General features: G+C 51.2%; 1 protein-coding gene across 1 annotated transcript in view; it reads right to left on the bottom strand.

Moving 5' to 3' along the window:
• CYSTM1 (cysteine rich transmembrane module containing 1) overlaps window positions 1-7,833 on the bottom strand; it is a 30,640-nt gene extending 22,807 nt beyond the window's left edge. Inside the window, exon 1 of the mRNA XM_059825531.1 lies at window positions 7,797-7,833. The gene's annotated coding sequence lies outside the window, so the exon portion shown is untranslated. The remainder of the gene's footprint in view (window positions 1-7,796) is intronic.
• Window positions 7,834-17,335: the final 9,502 nt, after the last annotated feature.

Here is a 17,335-nt window from a genome sequence, read left to right as displayed (position 1 = left end):
TATTATCAAGCTTTGCTGTGGGTTCTCACCCCAGTTAGTAATTCCATGTGAGCTGCAAGCAAGACCAACTCCTATAAGCTTGCATCAGGGCTCATATCTGTGGGTTTCCCAATAAGCACGTCTCAAAGACAAAGCTCAAAAGAAAGAGGCCAACGCATCAGTAGAGCCCTTTGTTTTTCACAGCACTGCAGGAGGTCCATCAGGAAGAGCCAGTACAGCACTGCGCAGTCTCACCCGATGTGAAACTTCATTTAACACTAAACCCAGCAAACGAAGAGATTTCCTTGACTGTTACTAAGCATTTGCCCTATCTGTTGCTGGTTAGCGATAGCAAAATTACTAGTCCACCTGAAGAGAATGACAAAACATGTTCCCATTCCTTCCTCTCCCCCCCATTAGTACTTTTGCTAAGAGGCAAGTTCGTTAATATATCATTACGTACCCTTAAGCTGTCTTCAAACTCCTTTGTTCCACACTGTGAGCAAACATTTCCCCTACCCTAACAGAAGGGTTTTATTTTTAAACAAGCTGCTTACCATACCCCAAAAGGCTGCACCGTCTCCCATAAGGTCTGCAAAAAAGAAATCACTGAAGTAGGGGTACGCACACAATATATCATATAGAGAATACGTATGGCACTCTATGTGCATGTATACATATAGACACACACAGAGATATCAATATGTAAGAAGCACCATCCTGTGAGATAACATAAGTCCCTCTACATCTGTAACCTGTCTTTGACTAAGGCTCAGCAAAAGGTGCAAGTACGGAACTATGATGCTTTGTATACACATACGTATACAGAACTATGATGCTTTGTATATGCTATATTTTTTTTTTTTTTTAACCTGGCCATTTTGGCAACCAATACAGCTTAGAGAAACAAATTTCATCATTAAGCTTTGAAAATACCTATTTTTTTCTGATTGCTTTAAACTTACTGCCTCATACAAGGTCAGCATACCAATGCAGCTGTTATAGAACTAGTTGGTCTCTGCTCCTGACTCTCCTCTTCCAGCACACTCATGAATTTATTATCTTTTTTAATCCAGGCATCTCTCCCGAGCTGAGGACTTTCTGCTTCTACAAAGCCTGTCCTATTCCTTGGTCACTCTTGCCACCCATTGTTGTGCCTTTAGTTTTACTGTTTGTCTGAGAGTGAGCGAGCAGGCTGCATGAAGCCCTGCTGTGCAGTGCTACAGCAGTCATCTGCTTTCCCTCCCTTTCCTAGCGCACTCCCAGGACAGCTCTTGCCATACATCAAGCCAAAACACAGTGCTCAGGCTGCGCTGTACCAGATGTAACTGCATGATCCTTCTGAGTCACTGCACACGTACAGCTAGGATTGTCATCCTTCTCACACACACATTGCTTACCAAAGTACCAAGCCCCAGTCTCCTCCACCATTTCACTGACCCAGTATCAGACTCTTCCACAAGTCTCCGAAAACAGCCTTAGTTTCAACCTGGGAAAGTCTCATCATCCACAAGCTGCCACCTATTTACCCCTTTTCACAGATCAGCACATGGTGGATTATCAAGTGAGATCTACCTTTAGTCCATCTATGTTTAGGAATCACTGTGAAGTGTTTTTATTTTTTCCCTAAACTAGGAAAAAAGAAATTGGTAGCCTCATTTAGATACCTGACCACCATCTCACTTCACAAGAGCAGCCCTACAGCACAGCATGAGGGCCTGAACAGGTAAGACTTTTGGTCACAAGATAACATGATGCAGGAAAACAACCAAGAAGAGTACAAGGGAAAGCATGATGGAAGGCAAGCTTTTCTGTAAGCACGAGGGGTTCCCAAACAAAGAGCCTTCACACCCTGCCAAGACGACCCAGTTTCACCCTTTTCCCTGCTCCAAAAGGCCACTTACACAGCTGGCGCTCCCAAGCATCTCTTCTGAGGTCAGCATAATTCCAGCCTTCAAAGTGACTGGAGACCAGTATGAATCTGCTTCTACCTGTTGGCACTGACCACACCTCGTTATCTCGCAAAATTGAAAAGAGCATGCATAGAAGAGGCATCTGCATTTTTACACAGTAGGTGTTCACAGCTGCTAATCCACCTGCAAAGAAATACCAATCCCCACAGACAGCTGCCTGCAAGTCAGATCATTCAAATGCTATCTTCTATGCAATTGAATCAATTAAATAAAAAGCTGTGTATGTGGGGGGAGATGACAATCTAGTCTGGGTACTGAAAGAGGGCTAAACACCTTCTGTTGCACAGGGAACAGTGCAAGAAATAGCCCTCTGAAAACAAATGGGGGATTAATAAGTTAAAAAAACAAAGCAGATCAGCAGTCGAACACCTAGACAATGTCCCCCCCCCCCCCCCCAAACAATTAGCAGATTTTAGGAATTTCAAGACAAGAAGTTGTTTGTTTTTAGGACAGCAGAACAAGCACCGCACCTCATATACTCCTCTAGTCAGGAGGAATCACGTTTTGGGCATGTCAGATACTGATTCAGCTGGCCGTTGCACAGATGAAGATGGAGGGCACAGTGAGAGGCACAGATCCTGAGAAGGGCAATGGGGGCACCCTGATGTAACCCACCCCTTCCAATGCCTGCAGCGCTAGGAAGTAGTTTTCCAATACAGAGCTCTAATGGAAAGTACATTTAACATCAACAATCCAACTCCTGGCAACCAGCCTAGAATTTAAATTACATTTCATATGAACAGTATCCAAATGAAAAAAGCACAAGTGGCTTTTAAATGGCATTGGTTCTGTGTTTCCCTCTTATCAGATTCTTTGCAAGCTCCATTTAGTGATTGCGTGAAAGGTACGTTAAGGATAAACTCTAATTTCTTAAATTCTTGCTCAGTCCGCTTCCAGGAAAAGCCTCCTCCCAGGTTTGCCCACCCACTTCACCAAACAGCACCATCAGCCTAGAGTACTAGCTGAAGGAGAACCGCACAAGAACTGCGCCCACCTTTTCTGACAAAAGCTGCTCAGAACTGGTTTATTTCCCAAAATGCAGGCCTAAGCAAAAAGCTGGGCTTTACACTTCTGCCATCAAAGGAAAAGCTAGAAAACGCTGCTTTGCTCAAACCCATTTCCTTAGGAGGTCTCCAGGGCTATGGGATACTCCACCGTCATCAGGAAGATGTGCATTTCCTCACCCTTATTCCAGTGGCTGCCAGGCATTTCCTGCACAAAAGAACTCAGCTGCTGTTCTGAGTGGCTGAAGCCACCACATCAGGCAGCTCAGTGGAGGGAACAGCAGTGGTTTGGATGAACAGGCATTTAACCTTCCAGAGCCAGGTATTCCCTCCTCCCAGTTACCCTCCAGAGGCCTGAAGTCTGCCTGTCTCTGCAAACGGAGAGCGCACTTGATGTGCAAGGCTGACGCTTGTGTCCCTACAAACTGTCCCACCTCTCCAGTCCTATCGTCTGTCCTGCCTTCTTGGCAAAACCATGATTGATATGCATGTTTCCAGGTGATTTTGGTTTCAAAACCTAGGGTTTTGATCAGCTCTAAAGGACCCGTAGTCATGTTGACAGTATCTGCCTCAGATGCAATGTCCTTTGTAGAGCTTGGCCATCTGTCTTCACAGGACTCTCTAACAACGCAGCCTTATTCCCACACAGGTTTGAATGCCAGGATTTTCCTTCTGCAGACAAGCTTCAATGTCTTGTCAATTGTTATGAACATACCAAACCTCTTCAGAAATACTACTCATAACTTATTGCCTAGTTTTCCTGCTTGCAATATGCTGACCACCTACGTATTCTGCATGGCAGAAGAGAAGTATGGTGCTGAAATAGCTGCCTGTGTAATTCCTACAATAAAAGTGTTAATGAAAAAAAACCCCACCCAATCAAACCCAATGCTCTGCTATTATTACATGAACTGCACCCTTATGAGAAAATTTTTTCAAATTTTTCAGACATCTGATGAAAGGTTTTAAGAACATATGATTTAACACCAGAGACAACAATTATGATGCCGGGAAGTACCACAGGACAGCCCCTCTGGTGTTATAAGCCAAGGCACTTGCTGCTGACACACCAGCTGAGATTCTGCTCAGTTACAGAAGGGCCGGCGGCAAAATGTACGAAAAAGCAAAGCCCTTGACACAGAAATCACTTCAGATATGGACACTAACACCCCGGTTTCACGTTTTGAATGCTTTTGCACACACTGCTCTTGTTCAAGTCTTTGTATAATGTGCTACATTAGATACTTGCAGAAATAGGTAAATATATTTTGTTCTTAAAGGGTTGTATTAAGACAGTTTTAAGGTGCAACAAATACCAAAACCAAAAATCAATGAAAACATCTGATTGTCCAGGTAAACTAGACCCTGCAAATAACAGTTAAAGAAAGAAGCTTTGCTGGTCCAGCTGAGAAGAGAATGTGAAACAAACAGTATGACTGGCAAGAAAATTAATAAGCACAGTTAATACATTCATATGTGTTATTTATGTGGTGTTCTGGCAGCATCCCAGTAATGAAACAGCAGTAGTCTTTCACGATAACCTCCCCAGCTCTGATACACTGACAGATTTAGTGGAAGATACTACCCAGACTGCATGATTATTTTCTACCTTCTCAAGCAGGAAACACACCTAAGAGCAGCATACAGCTTCTAAGACACAGTAAAGTCAGTGTATGCAGACAGAAATACATGCATTTTCTACAGCTAAGCTCTCATTGCTCAGAAAGATATTTTCATGACAGGCTGGAAAATGGAATGTGACAGAGATTTCTTCTTCCTCACATTTCCCCACTTTTTCTGCTTTTCCACATTCTACATGCAGTTGTAACACAATGCTTTACTTTGCCTGCAGGGCATATGGAAGAATCTTTTAATGGCTGCTTGTCACAGGGCACAAGCAAGTACCTCTGACACCAGTTGTCAAGAAACCAAGAAAGCCTTTGCCTTACTCTGTCAGAGGTTGAAGAGAAGCTATTACAGTTCAGGGCACTGCCCTCAATAGCTCATGAGACCGAGTAAAGCTGCAACAATGCATTATAATGCTAACGTAGAAATACAACTTTCTGATATGCCAGCAAAAGAAAACAGCAGCTTTTGTTTAGTAGTGGTGGTGCCTGGTGTAAGGAATACAACAGACCAGACGTTTCCAAATAGGTGCATTCCCCAAAGCCCCTGCAACCCTGACAGGCCGTGAGCAGGCGCTGAAGCACAGCACAGCTCCCTCTCGAAGAAAGCAATGCGGTGGCAGCAGGAATGCACGCACGCGCTTCCACATAACCACGTCCCGGCTGGGAAACGCTCCCTGGGATATACGACCGCGGAGGGTGACACAAGGACTTCATCCCAAAGTCTGGAGGAAGGCAACCTCTCCCATCCAGGAGCGAGCGAACTCCCAGGCCACCTTGTGGGAAGCCAAGCTGCAGCCGGCAGGATGCCAGACCTGGCAATACGGACCGTCTGCTTGAATGACTCAGGCTTCTTGCTACCTTCCCCGATTCCCAAAAATGACAAGAGTGCTATTTTCTACTCATTGAGCCATACGGTTTCAGTTCAGAAACAGGAAGTTGAGAAAGACACAATACACAACTGAGAGTAGAAAACATCAATATCTAAGGCAGGCATCCGAACCCTGCTCATTCAAGTCTTGAACTCCTGCTAGAAGGTTTCATGGCCCCCTGCTAAGCCTACACCCACGCCACAGGGAGATCACGAACAGGTAACAGGAGAAATGCAGACCTGTTTATTGAAAATCCAGAGTTACACAAGCTTGCTCTGCCCTCCTAGAAAAAAATTAAGTGACATATTAATCTGATCATGCACAGAACTACCCTGAAAACAGGTAGCTCCTCTGTTTATCATAAACACAGCCCTCCAGATAGTTCTGCATCATCCCGCCGCAATGCTATGAGCAGGAACATAGCTGCTTACATTTACAGGAACACCTCTGATTTTTTTGAGCAGCAAGCTACTGCCAATTTTAAATGTATTATGGACCTGGGGGGAAACATGGCAGCAAAAGACCGGAGCCCTCTCCTCTAACTGATGCTGGGGTACCACCTTGCAGGGTCTGCTCAGCCCACGTCAGAGCCCCCCACCCATGTCAGAGCCCCTCGTTTACAGGACATCCTCTTCTCTTCGGCCTCGCAGCAAGGACATCCACCAGCCTCTGCAGATTATCAATTACTGCTCTCAAACCATTAGGGGAATGACAAATCAGTATTTTAACAAAGATGGCCTTTATAGCACCTGAATAAGAGGCAGAGTGTAACAGACTTAGTGCTGAAGAAGTTTCAGTACTTGCTAAAAACACTGTCCTGCGCAGTGCAGAAGTTTATTACCCAACACGCACGCTAATTCCTGACTGTCCCCAAAAAGAACTGACATATGATCACTGAAATGCATCAAGTCTCAGCATTTTCTGCCTCCTCCTCTGTCTATCTGATATAGTAACAGCATTCTTATCACCCAATGTTTCTAGGAACAGTCAGTCTTTTTATTAAAGCAACTGATGCAGTTGAAAGAAAAATATCCGTTTTCTGGGACAGCAGCACTTCCCACACCGTGTATCTCGTCACCACTATATTTACCATAGCACAAAGGAGGAGGCAGCTGCTCCGCACAGTCATTTTCACTCACCCACACTTACTACCTTACCGAGACTTACCCTATTTAGACAATCAGGTTGAACCTTCTGCTCACCCAGGTCTCATAGCAAAGGTGAAAGCGCCAAAAGCAAAAAACACTTTTTTTTTTTCCCCCCCCTTTCAGATAGAGCTAAATATGAATCTGGGATGACTGGGTCAGATCTTGGTGCTGCCCCGGACAGAGAGGGTCTCCCTGCTGCTATTGGAAGGGGCTGCCAGATCCATGTGGCAGAGGAAAGAAGGTGAGTACTCTCCTTTCCTTAGTCTCCTATTTCACCGTGACATTTCATTAACCAAATGAGGTCTCCAACAGCTATAGGAACAGGAAATGTAAATCCAGGGCAACCATAATGACTTTTAAATACACGATGCAATATTATTATTCTTACTCAGAGAGTGCTGGCATACCTCTTGCTCTACGCTAAGTATTAAACATGCCCATCTGCTTTAAGCACAGATGCCTGCCTTCCCCTTCTCCCCCCACGCTGCATAAACAATCGCAGCCCAGCAGCACTGTCCTCCCTGACGCACAGGGTGGGACTGTAAAACCCCACAGCCACCTCGCTCCCTGCAACGAAAGCTTGAAAGACTTTAAAGCAACTTTTTGAGAACAAACACATCGTTAAAGCTGGGAGACTGGGAGAGACACACCCCCCACCCCCCCCCCCCCCAGGCCAGCAGCACCGTGGCCCCGGCCTGCCTGGGGGGGCCTCACTGGTGATCCCCCCTCCTGCTCCAGAGCAGTGTCCACCTGGCCCGACACCTCGGGGACCCCCGCCGCCGTCCCTCTCTTCACCCCGAGACGCCTTCCTCCTCATCCTCCTCGGAGCAGCCACGCTGACCAGCACCTTCCCCACAGCAAAGGCCCCACGTCCACGACCCAGACCCTCCCCGCCCCCCAGCACCGCGGCTCTCTCCCACCCGCACGGGGCCCTCCTTGACCCCCAGCCCCCGCCGCACAGCCGGGGCGGCTCAGCCCGGCGGCAGGCCCACAGCTCCCCCGGCCCACGCTGGGGTACCGGCTGCCGCCGGCCCCACGCCCAGCTCCCACGGCCCCTCACCGCCTCCACACACAGGCGGAGGGGGCCGCCGGCCCCACGCCCAGCTCACCCAGCCCCTCACGCACACCCGGGGGGGGTCCCGGCCCCGCGCGCAGCTCCACCGGCCCCCACAGAGCCGCCCCCCGCTCCCGCTACCTCAGGCGCTGCCCGTCTCGCGCCGCCGCCGGCACCTGCTGCGCACTCCGCGGCGGGCGGTGACGTCAGGCAGCGAGGGCGGAGGCCCCGCCCCTCGCGGCGGGCGGGGCATGAGGAGGGGGCGGGCACGTCTCAAGTCCCGGGCCCCGCGCCCCTCCTCGGGGGCGTGGCCAGGAGGGGGGGCGTGGCCGCGGCGATCGCCTCACGGCGTCCCGCCGCCCGTGAGGGAGCGGCGGGCGGTGAGATCTTCTCCGGCGCGGTCTGCCCCGGTGCGGCCTCGCAGCCGCCCTCACCCGCCTGCCCCGCGGCCCCGGCCCCGGCCCCGGCCCCGGCCCCTGCCCCTGCCCCTGCCCCTGCCCCTGCCCCTGCCCCTGCCAGGGGAGCGGCCGCGGGGGAGTGCGCGTCTGAGGGGCGTGCGGTGGACAAGGGCCCGCCTGGGCCACGGGGCTCCTGTCCCCTGCTCGCCCCGGCAGCCGCGGGGACAGGGAGCGGGTGCCTGCCCGTGCGAGGTGGGGACTTACCGACGGTTAAGCCAAGCGAGGTCTTAAAAGGGGAACTCAACTAAAAAAGTAAAGTGCGGCTGAGTAAGAGCAGGAGAAGGGAAGAGGAAGCAAAGCCGCTGCGCGGAGACGGGGTGAAGGTGGAAATGGGGGGGCTCAGCCCCTGGAATGGAACGAGGGCTCAGCCTCAGCCCCCGGCGAGGCCAAGGGCGGGTGCAGGCAGGGCAGGCAGCAGCACAGGGCTGGTCGGGGTCAGTGCCGGCAGCAGCGGGGCTCGGAGAGCCCCTTCCCTGTCAGGGAGCCCCTCGGGCACGGCGGGGTCTGGCCTGGCACCCGCAGCCCCCCAGACGCCTCCAGTCTCCTTCCCGTTCTCCCTGGGGCGCTGGGGCTGAAGGGGGCACGAAGGCCGTGACTCGGCGAGCGGTGCCTCGTCACCTTCTGCTGACAGCGGGAAACGTGCGTAGGAGAAGGTCCGTGTGCAGAGACTGGGAAAGCAATTACTCAGGTTTGCCCAGCTAAAATAGGTCAGGGACACAGGTCAAAGCATTAAATTACCATTCCTGCCCTTCGCACACGACCGTGACTCACGGTGGTGACTGGTGGCGAGGGGATGGCCGTTGCCACCCGCAGAATGGCGCTGTGCCTGGCGGGTGCGAGGTAGGGCTGTAGGGCTGGGGGCTGCGGTGGCATCTGCAGCTGGGGGACGGTGGTGGTCCACGGGGAGCGGAGGGGCGCGATCCTGCTCCTGTGCTGCCGTGCGTGCCAAAATCATCTTCCTTTTCCCCTTCATCGATTAGTAGATCTAATCAGGCCAGTTCAATACTGGGTCCCTAATGAGGCTCAGCCAGGAAGAAATTATTTAAACTAGTTATATGACATGCTGTATTCTTCGGCAAGAGAAAAACAAGATACACAGTTACCACTGCTCTGTATGAAGAACCCCGACCCTAAGTGCATCCTAAATGAAACCTTCTGGCTGATGGGAGGTGTGGGAGACATCAGAGAGCCCTTTCCAGGCAACTGGCTGCTCCGGTGGAGGCTGCAGTTCCCTGGATGCAGGGTGTGAATCGCCAGCCCACCGTTCCCCAGCCTCGTCTGCCCCAGCCACGCTGCCCTCCTCGCGTCTGGCAGAGCCTCCCAGGAGGCAGTCTATTCCACAAAATGGGAGAAAACTAACAAATCACAACAAATCAAAAAATCCTCTGGATCTTTTTGTGCCACGCCAGTGAGTCCAAGTGACTCGCGCAAAGGACGTGAGGAGTGGGAGAGCTGGCGTGGAGGGGCCGAGGGGAAAGCACCGCATGGGCAGGCGCGAGGAGGGGCTGCTGCTCCGCTGCCCTGAAAGCTGCAGACCAATTCCCTCACATGCAGCTTTCTTTGCCCTACAATATTATTTACATATGCATTTGTAAATGATACTGCCTAGCCAGGTACTTTGCAGCAGACACAATATGCATTGTTCCGCTGGTTGACATTAAACTTGTCTTGGTCCTTTACTCCAGTGCCAGTGGGCACACACCGTTGTCTTGTTAAACATTAACTGAGAAAGCAGCTTGAAAAACATTGTTTGGCTTCATTAAAATCTTAAAATAACACTTGATACTTTAATCTCCTTATTACCCAGTTTGCACATACTTCAAGTATTAATGCAGACCAGGCTTTATCGCTCTTATTACCCCTCCAACAGAAATTATATATTAATTTGTAGGTGCAGATATCTTTACTGTACCCTGGAAATGAGGCTGGGATGTAATGCCATACAACAAATTGGGATTTAGCTCCTACAAAGAGAAGACAAGCCAGCTCTTCCCTGGGATGACAAGAGGCAGGTCTCCCACTGAGCAAGGACACGTGGAGAGTATGTTCACCCAGTTTCCGTCAGGTGTGTTAGCACATTCCCAGAAGTTAGTTGAGAGGCGGTGGGAGCATCCTGGAGGTGTTACACATGTAGAACTAATGGGTTCATGTGAGCTCCCACACAGGGTTCACTACACACTTACGTGTGAGTGCAATGTGGCCAGTACTGAGTCACAGCTGAGGGCAGGAAACTCCTGAGATACACTAATGTGATCATTTGAAAACGTTGTCTGAGATGCTGGAAGACAGAATGGCTTTTGCACCTATGAAACCAGTCCCCTTTGCACTTTTCTTTTACCAGTGATTTTCTCCCTTGCTTTCTCCTGTTCCCTGATACGACCTACCGTTATTAGCAGACGTGGGAAGGGAGGTGTGAATCCTGTTTACTGGGAAGCCTGTGCTGCCTGGAAACTCTGGTTTAGCAACATTTATCTCCCATAGCCCTCCCCACGCCTGGCAAACTCAGTGGCCCTATAATCACAGCTTTTGTCTTTGGTGTTTACTTTTTTTCATTCTGATTGCCTGAAAGACAGAAACCAGTGGGAAGGACTTGACCTTGCAGAGGACGAATGCGGAAGCTGGACCTACACAGTGCGTCAAGCTGTAGAGGAGAACCGTAAGAAGGGGAACAGCAGAGTGCAAGACCATTGCCCAGAAGACTTGCCGTGGTTGCTTGCCCCTATTCTCACCACCTTTCGTACCTCTTGCCACACAGTGATTTGGTTAAACCTGTTGCAAAAGCCTTGTGAAACACCCCACTGTCTTGCAAGATGGTTATGTGAGACTACAGGTTGCAGGCAGGGCAGTGCAGTTTTGCCGGCTATTGGTTTCGGCAGAGGTGTCTGCAGGGCAGAAGGGATCAGGGAGGAGACATCCTCATCCTTTCTCTGTGACAGTGCCAGCTGAAGACATCCCGGTCTATCTCACACTCCCACCAGCCTGTGTGTTCATTCCTACCACATGCCAGCACCTCCGCACAAAAATACCCTTTAGGACCTTGTGGGCAGATCCAGGATCGATATAACACCTGAAAATGAAAATGCTGCCTGGGAGGATAAAGTCAGTGGATCTGCACTCTGTGTGCTGAAATCCCAAGGCCTGCCTGGGACAAAGGTCTTTCTTACTCATCACCTGTGCTATCAGGAAATTTTTCTGACTTGCTTGATAAAAATTAGCTGTTTAAAAGTTCAGGTCCGTAGTTTCTTTCAGGGACACAGATGGCTTTAGAAGGCGGTATTTGTCTGCCCTGCCAGGAGCTGTGCCCGGATGTCTGACCTGAATCAAATGAGCACTGCTAGATCTGGGAGTGGATGGGGCTGGTAGCCCTGATGGCAAACCATGGTCCCATCAGCAGAGAAGGAGCAGCAACGCAGGCTGCAAAACCCACCTGTGAAGTGGGTCACTGCCGTGCTGGCTGGTCCAGCCTGGGTCATACCCTCCTGGCATGATGCTGTTGAACAGCTACAATGTCCCTTCATATCTTGCCAGCCTCATCTGGGTGAATCCAAGCCCTGCACTCTAAAAACTGGCTCTGCGACAGAGAAGTGGTGGTTGTTCATCCCTCCTTCCTCAGGATGGGTTCTGATGTGCCTCCTGCTGACTTACAAAACTCTCCAACTGCTCCTTGTCTCAGTTTCCCTGTCCGGTGGTGAAATGGAGTATTATCGGCAGCATCTCCCTCTCTCCCTTCCCCTCTTCAAAGGGATGGGAAGCACCACCTGCTAGAGCAGTGCAGAACGCTGTTACATTGCTAGCTGGGCCCTGACCCCATGCAAGATAGTCCTGAAGTTGATCTGCTCTTCTGCTTGCACATCCCAGGGCTCTGTGTCCTTCCCAAGTTGCTGTCTGCTGCTGGGTCTCTCTGAAGACTTGGGTCTCTGTGCTTCATCATGCTCAGTGTCTTTTGATCTCTGCCTGCTTCATGCTCATCTCTCACTCCCACCCAGTAAAGTAAGATTTATGCTGGAAGATAAGATAGGAAAGCTGTTATATTTGGGTATGTGAAAATAAAACATCATCAAAGGCCAGGCTGATCACTAATGGAAAGACAGCAGATTACCTGGCAAAGCCCTAAGCTCCAGGACCCCCATGTGGAGGTGCCGACTGCAGGGGATGCTAGAGACATAGCTCTTCTCCTGCTGTATCAGGGAAGAGAGGCTTGGGATGTATCTCAAATACATGAATGCTCCCTGCACTCCAGTGTGGCTAGAAGTAGATCATTTTGCTATGCCTCAGTTTTCCTATCTGCAAGTAAAGGCTGAGCGCAGGCCACCTCTGAAAGTGTGGATTTCAACCCACCGTCATTTGTAAATGAGGTGAAGGAACTCAAGGCTGGGTGCTGTTGAAAGGACAATGTCATTTGTACAGGAGAAAGCACGCAGCAGAGCCACAGGGTTGAGTTCAAAAGGCAGATGTGATCACTTTGCTCTCCAGCTGGTGTATTCCCAAGGGCTGTCACTGAGTGGTTTGGGCAGACAAATCCTGGTTGCTCTCAAGGGGATGGTTTAGTCCATTGCTACTACGGCCATCAGAGCTGAGTGACCTGATAAGGAAATACCCCTTACCTCCTTGATTGAGTGCTCTGCAGCAGCTGAGGCAGGGCACATTTCAGTTCAGCTGACTCCGCGCCAGAGGCATTTAAGCCATGGGAAACCAAGACAGCAGCAGCAATAAGCCAACAACAATACATCATTCCTGGGCTGGCCTGACTGCAATTCAGCAGAAGAGATCGATGGAGGCTTGGCAGGGCAGATGCGGGCTACGGAAATCTTACCTTTGTTTAGGCCACAGGGCCCCTGTGTGGTTTTCTACAGAAGCCCTGAGCAATGCCAGAGAGCCCTGCCAGCTGCATGGGACTGCAGGGAGATGTGGAGAGCAGCAGCACTGCAGGCCTTGGATGCAAAGGAGTGGAGAAGGCATGGGGATGGTCTGAAAGTGATCTTTGTAGAGCCAGAGCAGCTCCCAGCCAGATAGCTAGGGGAATTCACCTGTGGACGCAGGATTTGCAGACCTGTCATATTTAGAGTACCTGGTGCCCATGATGTTGATGCTCTGCAGAACATACTGGCTGCTGGGAGGCCAGGCAGCAAATGCCATAATGCATGTAGAGGGGAATTGTCCCCGAGAGGTGCTATTTTAAGAGGAGCCTCACAGATGGGATCACCTGTTCTTGCCATAGTCCAGGCTCTCATGGCAGGGCTGTGTGGATCTAGCCCTCCAAAGGGCCAGGATTTTCATCTCCCATCAGGACCCTGTTTCATGGCTCTGATGCTGGCCCCTGCACAGCTAAGAGGCTGCAGGCAGAGGCCTGGTGTTTGGAGGACGTTAGGGCAGACCAGCACTGCTCTTACTATAAACAGGATCTTCTTAGCTGAACTGATGCAAAAGAGCTTCAAAGCAGCCACAAATCAGCTTCAGAGCAACCCCAGCTGGGCCTGGACCTCAGGCAGACCCCTGCTGCCTCCTTGCACTGTAGGATTGAGGAGCAGGGGCTGGACATGACCCACTCCCCGCTCCAAAGGGACCTACCTGCATGGCCAGGAGGCCAGGGCAGTGCTTGGAGTGGCCTAGATAGGTCAACTGCTGCCACCGCAAAGAGTGTGATGCACGTGGAGGATGGCACTTGCCCATGTGGATGCAATGCTCTGAGGCCAGGCAAGTCTGGGGAGAGGAGGGTGTGCAAGATGAGACTGAGCACAGGAGATTTCAGTGTGGGTTTTAGCAGGGTCCTGCATGATGGCTGGAAAGGGGGAAGAGATGAGATTTCACAGGGGGAATTATATCTTCATGGTTGCAGTTTTATGCTGTTAATAGGTAAACCACCACCCTTCAGAGCAGACCAGCTGCCGGTACCCTGTGGTATCCAGGAGCCCTTGGCTCCTGGAAGGCAGACAGAAGAGCATTAGAGAGAAGACAGTAGCATTGGCGCTCTCATAACAGTGCCTTGTGCTTCCTACAAAGCATTTTATCCCAAGAATGCTGAGTTCTTTGCAAGATCCTAAATAATTAAGCCTCAGGGCAGTACCACGCAAGATAGAAATATCTCCCTCCGTCCTAAAATTCATCTGCCTGGGGTGGCCCACAGTGGTGTGACCCAATGGGTAGGGCAGGAAAGGAAAAATTGTCCTAAGGCCCCCAGCAAAATGTGCTGGGGGGCTCAGAGTAAATAGTGAGCTGGGATTTCCCTGGGACACCCCCAGTTCTTCAGGGACATTTGATGGGATACTAAACCGTTACCAGGGTAGGAGGCTGTGGCTCAGCAGCAGTCCTCTCTGGATGTTGATTTTGTTCAGTGTTTCTCTATTAGTAGCTGGAATGATCATGGTTTCTGGCCCTGGTCCTGGAAGAACTGGGCATGACACATACCTGGAGAACAAACCTCCTCTATCCCAGGACTCTAACTGTTGCATGCGAGAGTTGCTTTGAGACCTGTGACCGGTGTTGGAAGCTCTCTCTGCCACTAACCAAGGGGTTTTGACTCAAGCAATACCAAACTTCACAGGACACCCACACAATTTGCCTACAGCCCTTCTGCCGGCACTGTCCCAGGGCCAACCCCGACCCACAGGACCTGCTGAAATCAGACCCTTGCAGAATTGTACCCTGGCTGCTGACAGGGCCCTTCCCTTGCACTTGTGAATCTCATTCGCACACTGTTTATATCTCATGGGACAGCATGTAGGTGCCGCTTGCTATTAATAAAGGGCTATGCCAGCCCCTTTTCAGCCTGCTCCCCTATTGCTGTGAACTGACCTTACTTCCAGATGCCTCAGCAGCAATTTAGCAGCTTGAGGGCACAGGGAAAGCCCACATCTGTCTTTGTGGGTGTTCTGGTTTGTTTCCGATATTGGCTTTCCACCTCCCAGCAGTGGGACCCAGGTCATTTCAGCCTCGTCTGTGCTGGAGAGGCACAGCATGGCAACTTCTGTATTTGAACTCCACTTTTCTGGTGCGAACAGCATCACTGCTGTGTTGCCATGCAGCTCAGCCCAGGAAAATCTCCTGCTGCTTAAGATGCTGGCAGAGAAAGGCAATGGAGGGAGGGAGTTGAAAACTGAAATCACTCTAGGAAGTATTGTGAGTAGCAGCTGAACTTGGGGAAAATCTGAAAATCTGGGCTCTATCTGAATGACCTTCACTGCCAGCTGAGCCTGTTTAGGTGTGGAGGAGCTGGCTTGGGCTCCGGGAGGCTGTGCCAGAGGGATTGGCTGCTCCCCAAGCAGCAAACGCTCCCTTGAGCCCAGTTGCATGGCCTGGGTTCCTGGCCTCTCCTCTCCAAAAGAGCAGGTTGGGAATGGACTTCTTTCTTCCACCTACTGTGAGAGTCCCTCTCCTTGCTCATGGCTACCCCTGGATGGGACCCCGTGGTTCCCAGATCCTTTAGGGTGCCCAGTCCCCACTTCTGACACAAGACTGGAAGGTTTTCTGCAGAAAGCCTGGCTTGTGCAGCTCTGTTCCCTGTTCTTACATCTCCATTTCTCTCTGCTGGGATGCTTTATCCCTCACAGGGCGAGTCCTGTGTTGTAGAGCCCCTTGTCCCACCTGGATTAATGGGATGACTCTTGAGTCCTCGAACCTGTGTAGGGAGAGAGGGTCCATCAGCTGAAGCCAACAGTAGCAGCAAAGATCTCTGCTTTATGCCGAAGGACTGTACCCAGCAGCAAAGGGGACTGGGGTGATGGTTTGTACCGACATCCCTCCAAGGTGCCTGCTGTAGTTCGGTTAGTGGAGACAGGGCCAAATTTTCTTCCTCTGGTGACAGGAGGCTTTCCAGATGTTGGGGTCATGGTCACAGGCACCCAAGGACTGTCATAGCCATGCTGATGTGGCCCGAGAGTCCCCAAACCCGGCTAGAATGATGCTCACTACCTTGCTCAGCAAGCCAAGCCTTGCAGCTCATCAGAGTAGGTTTTGGAGCCCGTGGACTGTCCTTCCAGGGGGATTAATGCAGATTTGTGTTTGCTGGGAGGTCTGGAAGCATCTCCCAATGGGGGTCCTGACATTAAAGCATCCTCACAAAGAAAGCAAACTATGGCTCCTCTGTTGTGGGACATGTGTAAGCCCTTGGCCCCATCCAGGGGCCTGTTTGTGATGTCCTGGAGTCCCAGACCCAAGCACAGCTTTGGCTAAGCCTTTTGGTTGGGGTTTATTGGGCTCACCAGGCCTGGGCTGCCATGGGGAAGCTTGGAGAGGGCTGCAGGGCTGGACAGGTCAGTTTTTAGTTGCTCTGTGCTGTTATGAGCACTCTGCCCTGTTGGGTGTGCTAATGGCCACAGTGGTGCAGATGTCCTAGCATGGATGAGGCTGAGCAACCTCTGCAAGAAGTGCTGGAGACACTGGCATAGCTCATTGCACAGCCTCGTAGCTGCCGCTGCTGGCATCCCTGTGTCGTACCAGGTTCCCCTCCCAGACACCCAGGCTTTTGCATCTGCTGCTCGAGTCCTATGGCTCCACAGCCGGGCTGGCTCTGGCATTTGAAGTTTATTTGAAGAAATTTAGATCCGCAGTCCTCGCAGAATCATGCAGCCCCAGGACCCCTCCTGCGCCTGGTTACTGGAGAAACCCTTTGCCCCAGCCGGGACAGGAGAGGGGGGGACAGGCTTGTTCTGCAGCGCAATGCACTGGCACCCTCTAATGACACAGTTATGTATATTCACTGGATGCCTGGGTTGCTCGCCGCAGTCCTTCCTACCACGCTGGCACTGACTGGTGCACTGCTCGCAGGTATTTTGGAGGCTTCAGTGGGGCAGGGCCACAAGCTGGGTTCCCCCTTCTTCCACCCTGCTCTGCTCCAAATCCTCAGCCTCAGCTCCCCGCGCTGCAATTTCCCAGGGCGTAAACAGGGACTGTGCGAGGCAGCAAGAAGGGTTTGTGTTTGTGCATTGCTTCTGTCAGGTGCGGTGTCAGAGAGGACAGTTCCCATCCCTCTCAGCTCCAGGAGCAAAGCCACCTGTGGTTGCAACTGCACCACTGGAACGGGAGAGCTGGTGAGCTGCTGCCACGTCGTGTAAGTCCAGCTTTTGGCCACGCTGCCCAGGCTAGCTCAGGAAGCCCCTTTGCTCTGACTTGTCCTGTCCCAGTGACACCGGGAGGGTTTGCCAGCTTGGTTTCTGCAGGCTCCAATCTCTCCTTCCCAGCCCACTTTGGGACAAACCCAGAGAGTGTGTGGCTGAAATGGGATTT

This window comes from Gavia stellata, chromosome 16 (genome assembly GCF_030936135.1).
Source record: "Gavia stellata isolate bGavSte3 chromosome 16, bGavSte3.hap2, whole genome shotgun sequence".
Classification (NCBI taxonomy): Eukaryota; Metazoa; Chordata; class Aves; order Gaviiformes; family Gaviidae; genus Gavia; species Gavia stellata.
The sequence above is the reverse complement of the archived record's forward strand: the minus strand, read 5'-3'. Positions and strand labels throughout refer to the sequence as shown.